Genomic DNA, 13,015 nt, shown 5'->3' on the forward strand with positions numbered 1-13,015 from the left:
TTTTTATCAGCAAATAATATAATAAAAGTCTTATTTTTCTGCTATAATTCATGTTCTTTAATTTTTTCTTATTCGAGGAGGGGAGAGGGTTAAATTGGGTGGTAAGGTGGGAGGGATTGTAACTTTCTTCACGTAATTTTTTTTTTATATATTTTTTAGATTTATAATGAACGTTACAGTGTTGCAAAATTCAAAAAGGTTAAACCTTTTTTACCCATAAAGTTACATATTTTTTAATTAAAGAATAGGTCCATTCTTTAATTAAGGTAATTACTAAAAAAATTAATGTGGACAAAAGAAGTTTATAGAATTTAAAAAGAAATTGTACATTGAGAAGCAAATATTGTAAAAGTTTAAATAAGGCAATGTAATTATAGCAAGAAATTTTAGAAAACTAAAGGGGCAAAAGAAGGGTGCAAAATTAATAATATTGTAAATATTAAGTCAATTATATAACTTTTTAAAACTTGAAGGAGCCAATACCCAGCCTCAAGTATAGATTGCTCCATATACACAAAACAAATTGTGCCTCGCCATTAACCTGTTTGACATGATCAATGTACTCATGGAATATTGTGTTTCAAGTATTAGAGTTTAGGTGAATATGAATATCGAATTGTGCAGAATCTAAAATTTATTGCATGATATGAATATTATAAGCAAAATGTTGTTATTGATACAATTTATGTGACATTTGGTGTAATTTCTGTTTTAGAAAATACTCAAGTTTATGTATCTTGATGATTAGTCAATTTCCTTTCACACTAAACCGACTCGTCTTATAGGTAAATAGATAATTTTCTACGGACTAAAATGCTACAGTTAATTTGTCAACTAATAAAATTACGTAGATTCTCCACGCAAAAAATGATATTCAATATATAAATAGGTAATGACATGAGAACACACCGAATTAGTATATGGGTTGTGCATGCTCTGACACTCTTGAATTTGACACATTTGTTAAAGGATTTCTTTTAACGGGTGCTCAAGTATTTATTGGACACCCGTTAATACGCTTAAATTATAGTCATGCACCTCTACTTAATCCTCAGGTGGCAAGAATATGATTTAGTTGTTAATGTTATTCATGTTTCACAAATTCCATGATACCATAGCATATCTTTCTTATGCATGGATTGATTTCAGGAATTGCATACTTTTATGCTTGTCTTTGTGATTGGAAAGTGCACAAAAATCTTTCATGTTTGCACGTTTAGCTTTCTTTGACCCTTGCATTTGAAATCCTGTATTTTTTAGTTCTTAGATATGAAAGATGCTACATTTTGATCTCACATTTAATTTCAGTATACTTTTCACTTGAAAAGCGCATGCCCACCTCTCTGAGGAAAACAAGGAGCGCACATAATTTTCTTTCAATTCTGTAAACTAAAAAGATCTACTAGCGCACTTAATTTTGCATATACAGTTGAAAATAACAAGCACAAGTGCTATTGTTGGTGGCAACGGTCTCATTCAAAAAAAAAACAAAAAACAAAAAAGAGAAAGAAACTACAGACGCAATCCAGATTTTTGGTTTTAAAAACTGGTTTTAATAAGCTGTACTCTTGTACTTAAAAATGCATATTGGCAGTTTTTGCAAGAATTTGGAATCTATTTTAAGCGGTACAAATTGTAGCCAGACAATAGGACCTTACAATTGGCATTGGATTCTTTAAGGGTCTACATAGTTTATCCGAAATATTCACCTAAGGTACTAAGAATGGTAAAACTCTGAAATCATACTGGTTAAACTGCCTCTGCATTTCTCAGTAGTCCAACAGTGTTTTTGGCATTTCTCATTGATTGTGGATAGCAGCATCACTATATCTGGATTTTTTTTTGTACCTTAGTGGCTTAGGGTCTATTTGAAAACATTAAAAAGTGTTGAATCTGAATTTTTTCAGATATTCAGATGTTTTGAGTGTTTGATAAATGAAAATTTATTTGCTGAACTTGTTAAGCAGTGTTGAACCTGTGTGTATTTTTTTCAGCACAAGAATCCTAACTGAATGCTTAATTCTGATAAGAATTAATAGAATTACTTCAACTACCTTATCTTATCTACCAAATCTACCATTATTTGTTAATTATATTCAAAATTCTTATCTAATTAAACAACATAATATTCTTTATCTAACGATTTTTAGTTTCTCTTTTCTCCCTTTTTAATGACTTTCACATCTTCTCCATACTTCTCATATAATATATTTCATCTTTTATATTAATTTGATTTAAAAATAAATATTGTCATTTTCATACCTAACAATTTTAAACTAATTAAATCATATATTCTATTTCTTTTTTGAATGAAAGGATATAAGGGCAAAATTGTCAAATTAAACTTATTAAGCATTCAACTATAAATATTTATCAAACAACATAAATAGGTTTAGCATTAAAATTCAGACATTCATATATTTTTTTCAGTACTTAAAATTCAGCAAATTAATTGTTTCAGTATTCAGATTTCAGAATTCAGACTTCAGAATTCAGATTCAGTTTTATCAAACGGCACCTTAGTATCATCAGATGTGGATTATTGTACTATATTAAGAAGACAATCACTGTGTATTAGCAGTCAAATGGCATTGGTTTCAGAAATTAGATGTTCTGAATTCAAATTTCTTTTCTTGCTTCTTAAATTCCATCCCTCCCTCCTCTGTTTTTTTTTTTTTTAAAATACAATTCAAATGCCATCTATGAAGTGTAAACAAAAGCTCACAATTGTTTCTTTTCAACTTGTCTTTATTATATAGTTTGTCCTGTGGTAACAAGGGTTAGTTGCACTTTTAACACTTTTCACGTAGTAGAAGATGACAAAAAGTCTCATGTCCTTCAATTTTAAGTGCATGACTAATTTGCCTCTCATTTTGTTTTTATTCGTTTCTTTTTTCTTGCAGTTTTTTCATTTTCACTAGTTCCTTCCATCAATTATTATTTTATCTACATAAAATAAAAATTTTAATTTACTCTAGACGGTTATACCATTTGACAATAATTAACATTTTAAAATAAAATTTGAGATTCAGTAATGTTTATAAAAGACAATATTTACTTCACGTTCTGGTACATGACTTGGTTGTTGGATATAAATCTCTGAAATGGTCATATTGAGGAATTTGACTAGAATACTAATGGTGGACAAATTCCAAGGATAAAATGCAACTTTGTATTTATCATCTATTAATATTTTCTAAGCTGTTAGTGTGTATATGTTTTTTACGTTAACCAGAGCAGGTGCATGATATTATGACAATATGAAAATAGATAATTTCAAATATTAATGAAAGTAATGTGTCAAGTTATCAAGCACATAAATTTGTTTACACTGACAATCTAAAAAAGATTAATTCATACTTCATTTGCATATGGGTCCTCATTTGATGCATAAGTGCATAAGAAATATTGGAAAATTAGAAATGACATTTGTTTAAACTATTCTGGCATTTACATGGGCTACCTCAGGCATTATTGAGTTAGATGACTTGAACAATTCAATTGTTAAGTCGCTGTCTAGACCAAAGTGAGTTCGTCCTTTGAGCCAGTGTAGGTTGACGAGGAACTTTAAAATGTTGGCTTGGTCTAAATTGTTTTATTTTTTTTTTCCAATTAGCAAAAGTTGAATTATTTAAGTGACTTAATTGGTGCTTCCAATACGCTGGTCAAATTTTATAATGAAACATATGGTTTTCAAATATTTATCTTCTGCAGACGATGAGGAAGTCGACCCATGTTGTCTCATGTATTTGCGTAATTTTTTTTTTTTTTTTTGATAGAAAGCAGGTAATAGCCGAGGCCCTTTATCCCAAGTCTATTTTGCTACCAACTACTTATCATTCTTTATGGAAGAAAATTTGCCCTCTCCAAATCTTGCGCATTCCAGAGAACCTTTGCATTGGACAGCACCATCTTTGGGCCAAGACAAGGTAAATTTTGATTGTGCTATTTCAAAGCAAGGACAATTGTATGGAGTGGGAGGCGTAATTTATGACTTCATGGGTGACTTCTTAGTTGGTCTAATTGTAAACAAAGGAATATTTCAAAAGATTTTGTCCTATATTGAAAAACCAAAGAGACATCTCGTCATTTTATTGTACTTAGTTTCTTATTAGATTTGTGTTAGATTGATAACTAATGTGGGCTTGGGTGTATGAGAGCGGAGTTGAGCTGGCCTGATTTAGTACAAACTAATGGATTTACGTCTGCATCCCCTGCCGTTAAACATGACCTAAGATAGTTTTACTCCTACTATATTTTGCAGGAAGTAAAAAATTATTTTTACTTTTTATGTTACAAATCTGGATAGAGTTTGACTCTTTCCACCAAGAAGATAAGATGATTTTATCTCTTAACATTTCTTCGTCTGGTGTTATATTTTGCAAGAAGTAAAAAATTATTTGTACTTTTTACGTTACAAGTCTTGATAGAGTTTGATTCTTTCCACCAAGAATCCACAAAGAAGATAAGATGATCTTATCTCTTAACCTTCCTTTGTGGTTATTCAGGCACAACGTTCTTTTGTTAACGACCATTCTTTTGTTAATGTTTATTTTGTTACACAAAGTCAGGCACACGTTTTTTGTTACAGAAAATGAGACAGTGCTATTAAGCACGCCTCAAACTTTCTTGTCTGCAATTTTATTAGCATTGTTCGGATTATTTCTACAACAGGTCTAGCTAAACAGTTTCATGGTGCTATGCATGCTGATCTTGTGGATGCTATAGTCGCAACTTGCAAGAGAAGCTATTTTGCTGGCTAAGTTAGTCAGGTTTCTAGCTTTCTCAATTGAAGGTGACTCTTTGTTAATTGTCAAACTCCTACTCTTTGAGGAGGTAGACTTGTTTGCTATAGGTCTAGTAATTGATGATGTTTGTGAGGCTATGTTAGATATTTAAATTACTTATGTCCCTTAGGTTTTAAGATATTGTAATAAAGTTGCTCATGCATTAGCAAAATATGTCAAATCGGGCTCTTTAGTTGATTCCTTGTGGTATTCACTATCAGATTTTTTTTGGGGTCAAAACGGTAATATCCACTACTAGATTTTTGTAAATGAAATGGTGCTGGATAATTTCCGGCAACTCTAGTTATTTGCGAAAAATTTTCAATTACGATAAAATGAGGCCATCTTGCGTTTTGCTCCCCTGAACTATAGGGGTAGTCACACTTTGCCCCCCTGAAGAAAAAAAAAATACACATTTTGCTCCCTACCCTAGTAAATGTTTAACCCTCAAAACATGTGAAAAATTTTCTTCCACCTTTGCCCTTAGTTTTTTTTTTATTCACAGTTTGTTCCTCCCTTAAACAAAACAAAATGTACAATTTGTATAACAAAGTTATAATATAATTTTAATATTTAATACTAACATACTTTATGCTAAAACATTATTGATGAAAAGTTCATATATATATATATATATATATATAGTTCTTCAAAATAAACTTTCTATAATAAGTCTTTACAATGTAATTTTGTAAGTTTTTTTTCAAGATAGAATAAAAAACATTTATAGTTAAAATTGTGCTATCAATACTTCATATGCTATAATATGTTTTGAAATATTTAAAATTAACTTTACAATATTTAACTTCAAAGAATAAAAAAAATGAGTTATATAAGAATTTAACAAATTTGATATTAACAAAACATGTTGACAAAACATTATGAACAAAAAATTTAAAAGCACTTGTCAAAAACTAAGCATCAAAAGATGATGCTCAATATAAGTTTAAACATAAAAAATATTAATTATGTGCATTTATTTAATTAACCTAAAAGATATAAATATATTTTTAAATTACAATATTTGCTCCAAGAGTAAGAAAGGGTATATGTATTTTGTTGATATAAATTATTAAAATTTTACATAACACTTTTTTGAAGGTTAAAGACTTGAAAGTTTATTTTACATATTTCAAAATATACTATGGCACATGAGATTATTTACAATATATTTTTGACTATAGAAGTTTTTAATTCTATCTTGAAGAAAACTTACAAAAATACATTGCAAGGAAATACTGACAGTACAGTGATTATATAGAAAGTTTATTTTAAAGAATTATATATACTAGTGGATGAGGCACACTCTATGTGTGTACATATTTTAGGAAAAAAATAAATAATGAAAAGTGAAAACAATGGTACTAACATGGAGGTTTAGATAAACATGGAGAAATCAAATCAAAGCAACTGTATTGACGTGGAAAGAGGAAAACTATGGTTTTAAGTTCTCAATTGTAACTATATTGTGGCCATCTTGCCCTTAATGATAAGGTTAAAATTGGCAATTCAAAAAATGACATATTTTTTTTAACACAAACCCTACTCACACTTTATACATAGATAGATATATGGTATTTTTCATCAAAAATATTTTGGTGTAAAGTATGTTAGTTTTAAGTTGTATAATTATACTCAACTTTCTAATCAGTTCAATATATAATATATAGAGTTGCTAATTATTAAAGTAAAGTATACATTTTTTTTGGTTGAAGGGGGCAAAGTGTGAATAATATTAAGGGCAAAGTTGGAAGCAAAATTTCAAGTGTTTTGAGTGCCTAACATTTACTAGAATAGGGGGATAAAGTGTTGTCGCACCCCATTTTCTGAAAATAAAATTAGAAAAGGTGTTTAAAAAAAATGATTTTTTGATATTAGAAAATAAATAAAGAAAAAGGGTCTAAAATGAGATTTTAAAATTCTCGACTGTTTGGACCCAAAATAAAGTCTAAAAAGATTTTTAAGAAAAAATAGGAGTCACCACTTGGTATTGAATTTAGATGTACCAAATCACCCAAAATATATTTTTAAATGAAAAAATAAATAAAACCCCTTTTAGATTACTCCAAGTCTTTGAAAAAAATAAAAGAAAAGAGTTTGGGAGTCACGGTTGAAGAAATAGAAGGGAAAATTTTGATAGGCTCAAACCTAAGACACCTTTTTAACCTAGCCAAGGCTAATTGCAAGATTTAATCAAAAATTTTCCTAATCTAATCTATGAAGTTTATCACATTTGAATGTTTCTGTATAGATGCAAATCTAGACCTAAAAGATATCTGGAGGGTCGAAATGTCTCTTTAAAGTTTAATTGGTGCAAATTACATTAATTGTGATGCCCAAAAATGATTCTTAGAAGAGTTCACGAAAAATTCAAAAGATGGGACTCAAAAAAGAAATTAAAATATATAGATAAATATACATGATCTAAAAAAGGAGAATGCAACATAACGGGTACGAGATACTAAAATTCGTGACTCAAATTTTTCTTCTTATAGAAGGGATAAGATCGTGTTAAGATTAAAAAGTCATACTTGTTCATTTTCCATATTTGAAGGGTGACTTTCCTAGCCTAGTCAAGCAAACGTACTAACCTATTTCTAATTTTCTAAAATGAGATGCAATTCTAAATGATATGATCCAAACATATAGAGGGTAAGGGAATAATAGTAGTGAAAATGTCATGCAAAAATGAAAATAACCTAAAAATAGGAAAAAATGCATGAAATATAATAAATGTCTCGCAAAAGTGTGAATCTAGCGCGAAAATTGGCTAAAGGGTCTAGCGTTGGACTAGTTCATTTCTATAAGTTCTCATTGGCATTGGACTAGTGAAAAATTGGGGAGGAATGCCACAATTAACATTGGACTAGTACGGTGACGTCATGTATTTATTATAAATAAATAAAGTATATAAAGTATAATTAAAGTAAAAAAACACATAAAACATATAGAACACATAACACCTAGGCATAATATCTAGATGCAAAACCTTAAAGAAAGCGAATAAACACATAGGCACACAAACACACAAGCATGCAAGCAAATAAAAACTAGCTATTACATTTGAAGCCTTAACTATGGTCTAGAAGGGAATTTTTGGAATTAATAAATTTATCTATTACATTTATCTAATTAATTACATTTTTGGTAAAAATAAAATCTATCTATTACATGGCCTAACTAAATACATTTCTTGGACACCTATCTATTACAATTTAGCATTTAAATACCTCCCAAATAATTATAAAAAATTAAATACAACAAATTAAAACTTAAAGTGAATGAAATGGGTAAATAAAGGAAAAAGCACTCAAAATATGCAATCACACATGAAACACATAGAAGCACATAAAAAACTTAAAATAATAATAGAAAGTACCTCCCTTGAAATAGTGGCTAAATGAAGTAGAGTTTGCCTTATTTATACTCCAAAATTAACAAAATAGTCAAGGAACCAATTTAATTAACAATTTTAAAAAAAATGTAAACATGTAGCAAAATTCACTCTATTCCAAAGAAATATGAATAAACATAAAATTCCTAAAATTCACCAATTAAATGCATCTAAATGAAGTATGATTAACAATTAAAGAAGGTAAACAATTATACTTAAGAAATCAAAACCATTAGGGACTTAATTGCAAAAATTGAAAAGTTTTTGGGTGAATGTATAATTCTTAAAAAGATCAAGATCAAGATAAAAAAATGAAGTTTAGGGACCAAAATGTAACTAAATTAAGGACCTAATTGAAAAAATCCAAAATTTTTGGATCAAAATGAAATTATTTAAAAATTTAGGAACTTAATTGCAAAGTCCGTTTCTGATTTGACCCCAAAAAAACGATGGGCCTTTTCTTTTCTTTTTATCTGCTTTGGTCTAGGCCGAACACTTTGGCCCAGCGAATTTTGCCCACATTATTTCCATTGTTCCAACCAAAAAAGAGATTGGGCTTGAATACCCAAACCCATGTCACAAACCCAAACAAAACCCAGCAATTTTCAACCTCAAACCCAGCATAAGCTGCAACCCATTTTGATTAATACAGCCCAACTGCAGACATCAAGCTATTGAAGATCAAACAGAGGAAGGAAACCAACGGAAAATGCAAGAAAAGAAAGAACGAGGCTAGCTTCTGGTGGATCCAAGAATGGGTCCATCGAAAGCTCGGCCGATTCATCAAATCATCAAACATCAGACCATCTTCAAACCTGTTGGCAAATTCGAGTCATCAAAACTAGTTTTTCAAAGCATCACGAATCATAAAAAAAATAAAATAAAATAAAAAATTAAGAACCACATTCATGAAAGAGAAAACTCATGTAATAGTTCAAAATTTTCATGAAAAGCGTTAAATGAATTAATAAGGGAAGCTATCATTACCTATAAATGGTTGGGGACTGAATTAATGTGGGAAAAACTTTAAACGATCACCTAAATTGCTAAAAACGAAGAAAGAACTTTTTGCTGCAGTTCTTTAAGGATGGTGAAAGCAGCAAGTTCAGACCTCAATCCGAAGATGTTGCAGCAGTTTTTTCCAAAAAAAAATTCAACACCAAATTTTCTCTCCAACAATCATAGATTACCCAGAAACAAACACTTGCTTAGGAGAAGCTCTAAAGAGATCAGAATAGGGTCAAGAAGCTGACTGGATCATCAGCCCTTGCTCAAGAAATTTTTCGGAAAAATTTCTGCTATATTTTTCTCTTTCCCCATTCTCTCTTTTCTGCTCTTTTTCTTTCTGTTGTTTTTCCTTACCTCCTCTCCTAAAAGCTGCGTATTTAACTATTTAAATGGAACAGAAAACCTAAACCTAAGAGGGAGGGTTCAGATTCAAAGGGGAAGGGGGTATGTGGATGTTCTTGAGTTCATTGGATCTTTTTGATAGCTAGTATTGATAAGAATTTGATTGGTGATGTGTCTTGTACTGACCAGACTTGGGAGGCAAGGAAATGAGGAGCCAAAACGAATTTGAGAAGCTCCAAAAAGGACATAGCTGTCTGAAGTGACGAAAAAGAAAGCTGCATTTTTGCTCCTTTTTTTTTTTCTTTACAAAATTTGATTTTTCATTTCCATCTTTTCCTTTTGATTTTTCTGCAAAAACCAATCAAATAAAAATCGAAGAAAGAGAAGCACAAAATGATTTTTCTTAGAAAAATAAAAATAGAAATAAATAAAAAATAAAAAATAAAAAATAAAAAATAAAAATAAAAATAAAAATAAATAAATAATAAAATAATTTATTAGAATTTTGGTGTCTACCTCTATAATTCAGGGGGACAAAGTGTTATTTGCCCAACATAGAAAAGAAGAAACCTCTCAACATGAGAATTAGGCTTTCAATAGGGCCTTATGAGCTAGGCTTTGAAAGCCCAAGCTTGGCCCAAATAAGAAGCCATTTTTGTCGTCCCAAGCACGAACCAGACGAATCTCAAATTAGCATCCGAGCCTCGGACTGAGATATAGACAGCCTGAATTTTGATGAAAGCATATGTTTTTATTTTATATAAAAATAAAATGGGTTAAATCTAATACACAGAAAAGCCTCTCGTAGTTTCAAAACATATAAAACGATATCTCATGTTTTGAACTAAATTGTAAACTAACAAAATTCGTTAAATTTAACGGAATCTGGTAAACTTAACAGAATCTGATAAACTTAATGGTAAATTTAATGGAATCCGGTAAGTTTAATGGCAGAAACCGTCATTTTCATTAAATTTAATGAATTCTGTTAGTTTACAATTTAGTTCAAAACAAGAGGTATCATTTTGTATATTTTGAAACCATAAGGGATTTTTCTGTGTATTAGGTACACCACAGGGGTTTTTTTTGTTTTTAACCAAAATAAAATTAAAATAAAATAAGTTTATATAGTTACTGTAAAGAAAAATTGGTGCAACAATATAAAATTATTGCTGAAAACAAGCACAGTTATTTGATAAAATTTTACTCATTTTAAACATAGGCTAATATTAAACATCTGAGTTATATTTGTTGAAATTTTAAAATGGGTTAGGTTCTATCGGGACTTGAGTATAGTTTGTTCAAACTCAAATCAGAATTTAAATTGGGCTCCTTGTTAAATACTCAAACTTAGCCCAACTCTAATTCAGGTGAATCTTAGTCACATTGTAAATTAGTCAAATAGGTCAGATTCGAGTTGTCTCTCCAACTCACAATCCTCACGAGAATATGATTATCTCATTAAAAAAAGGTCATCTTCCATCTTATCTTAATGCTATTTGGCTAAATGATATTGGGTTCGTTTGGATGGTGTACTTTTTGAGTATTTGTATAAAATTTTGCCAGAACTTACTATATAATTTATTGAAAAACTTTTGTGTACTTGAGGATTTGGAGAAAATTTTTTTATTTTCTTTTTTCCTCTTCTTTTTCTTTATTTTCCCCATTTTCCGTTCTTTTTCTTGCTTCCCACATCCTCATCACCGGCTGCCAATCACCATTACCGTCAATAACCACTCCACCTTTCCCCTCTTTTTTTTCCCTCTCCTTCTTCCCTTTTTTCTTTCTCCTCATCCTCCTTCTTTTCCCAGCCACCCTCTCACCCCGTCCCCCTTCCCTCGACCTCTCCTGAGGAGAGAGAGAGAGAGAGAGAGAGAGAGAGAGAGAGAGAGAGAGAGAGAGAGAGAGAGAGAGAGAGAGAGGAGGGATGGTGGCAGGTTCAGGTGGCTATAGTAGGTGTTGAGAGAATGTAAGTATTCTTGTAGATAATAAATTAGTAAGGATATTCTTATAAATAGTTTGTTAGGTTTGTACTACTATAAATACTAGTTAGGCACTCATAATGTGTGTGCTAGATGTTTTTCTTTCAAAATATATATTTTCATGGTATCAGAGCTAAAGTCCTAGGGTTTGGAGGCGAATTACCTCACTCTATTCTTTTTTCTTATGAACCTGTGTTTAAATTACCTCATCGTATTTTTGGATGTGTGTGTTTTGTTCACCAGCTTGCTCCTGTGGTGGATAAATTAGATCATCATACTATTAAGTGTATTTTCTTAGGATACGCATGAGCGTAAAAAAGGCATAGATGTTACAGTCAAGTTTTAAATCGATTTTTCACTTATGTTGATATTACTTGCTTTGAATCCGCTCCTTATTTTATGAAACAATGTATGCCTTGTGAGTTAGAACAGTGTTTCTCTTTTCCTCCTCCTTTATACAGTCCAACAAATTCCACAAATCGGTTATCTCGTCCTAATTTTCAAGTTTATTCTCGTCATTCCATAGTTGAGAAAACTCCTGATATGTCACGCACTTCACCAATTACCTCTCAATCTTCAAATCCAGATATGACGCCCTCCAATTAGTTAGATCTTCCTATTGCTTTACGCAAAGGTAAGAGGCATTGTACTTCTCATCTTATTTCTAATTTTGTTTCTTATTCTCATCTCTCTCTGTCATATTGATCTTTTGTTGCTTCACTTGATTCTATGTTCATTCCTAAATCTATTACCCATGCTCTCAATCATCCTGGTTGGAGATTAGCTATGCAAGAAGAGATGTTTGCTTTGGAGCAAAATGATACTTGGGATCTTGTCCCAATTCCTTCTGGTAAGCCTGTTGTTGATTGTAAATGGGTGTACATTATAAAAGTACAGCCTAATGATTTTATTGCTAGATTGAAGACTCGTCTTGTAACTAAAGGATTTACTCAGGTGTATGGAATAAACTACTTAGAGACATTTTCTCCTGTTACAAAGATTACCTCTGTTCGTCTTCTTATCTCTTTGGCAACAACTTATAATTGGCCATTACATCAGTTGAATGTGAAAAATGCGTTTTTACATGGAGATTTGGAAGAAGAGGTATATATGGAACAACCTTCTAGGTTTGTTATTCAGGGGGAGAATTCGCGATTGGTTTGTCATCTGAAAAAATCCTTATATGGATTGAAATAGTCTCCTAGGACTTGGTTTGGTCGGTTTAGTAGTGTTGTCATGGAGTTCGGTTTGACAAGATGTCGAGTAGATCATTCTGTATTTTATCGACATTCTAATGCTGGTAAAATTTTATTAGTTGTTTATATGGATGATATTGTGATTACAGGTGATGATGTTGTGAGGATCCAGAAATTTAAATCCAATCTGCAGGCAAACTTTTAGATAAAAGATTTAGGTCATTTACAATATTTTCTGGATATTGAAATATTTCAGTCTAAATATGGGATTTATTTATATCAAAGAAAATATGTACTCGATATGTT

The 13,015-nt window shown here is 30.7% G+C and overlaps 1 long non-coding RNA gene across 1 annotated transcript; it reads right to left on the reverse strand.

Moving 5' to 3' along the window:
- Positions 1 to 8,783: 8,783 nt before the first annotated feature.
- Positions 8,784 to 9,838, reverse strand: LOC113717653 (uncharacterized). The gene is made up of 2 exons (XR_003454453.2): positions 9,169 to 9,838; positions 8,784 to 8,996 (listed from the first exon to the last, which is right to left on the reverse strand). It is a non-coding gene; the product is annotated as an uncharacterized lncRNA (long non-coding RNA).
- Positions 9,839 to 13,015: the final 3,177 nt, after the last annotated feature.

Source organism: Coffea arabica, chromosome 11e, assembly GCF_036785885.1.
Source record: "Coffea arabica cultivar ET-39 chromosome 11e, Coffea Arabica ET-39 HiFi, whole genome shotgun sequence".
NCBI classification, from domain to species: Eukaryota; Viridiplantae; Streptophyta; class Magnoliopsida; order Gentianales; family Rubiaceae; genus Coffea; species Coffea arabica.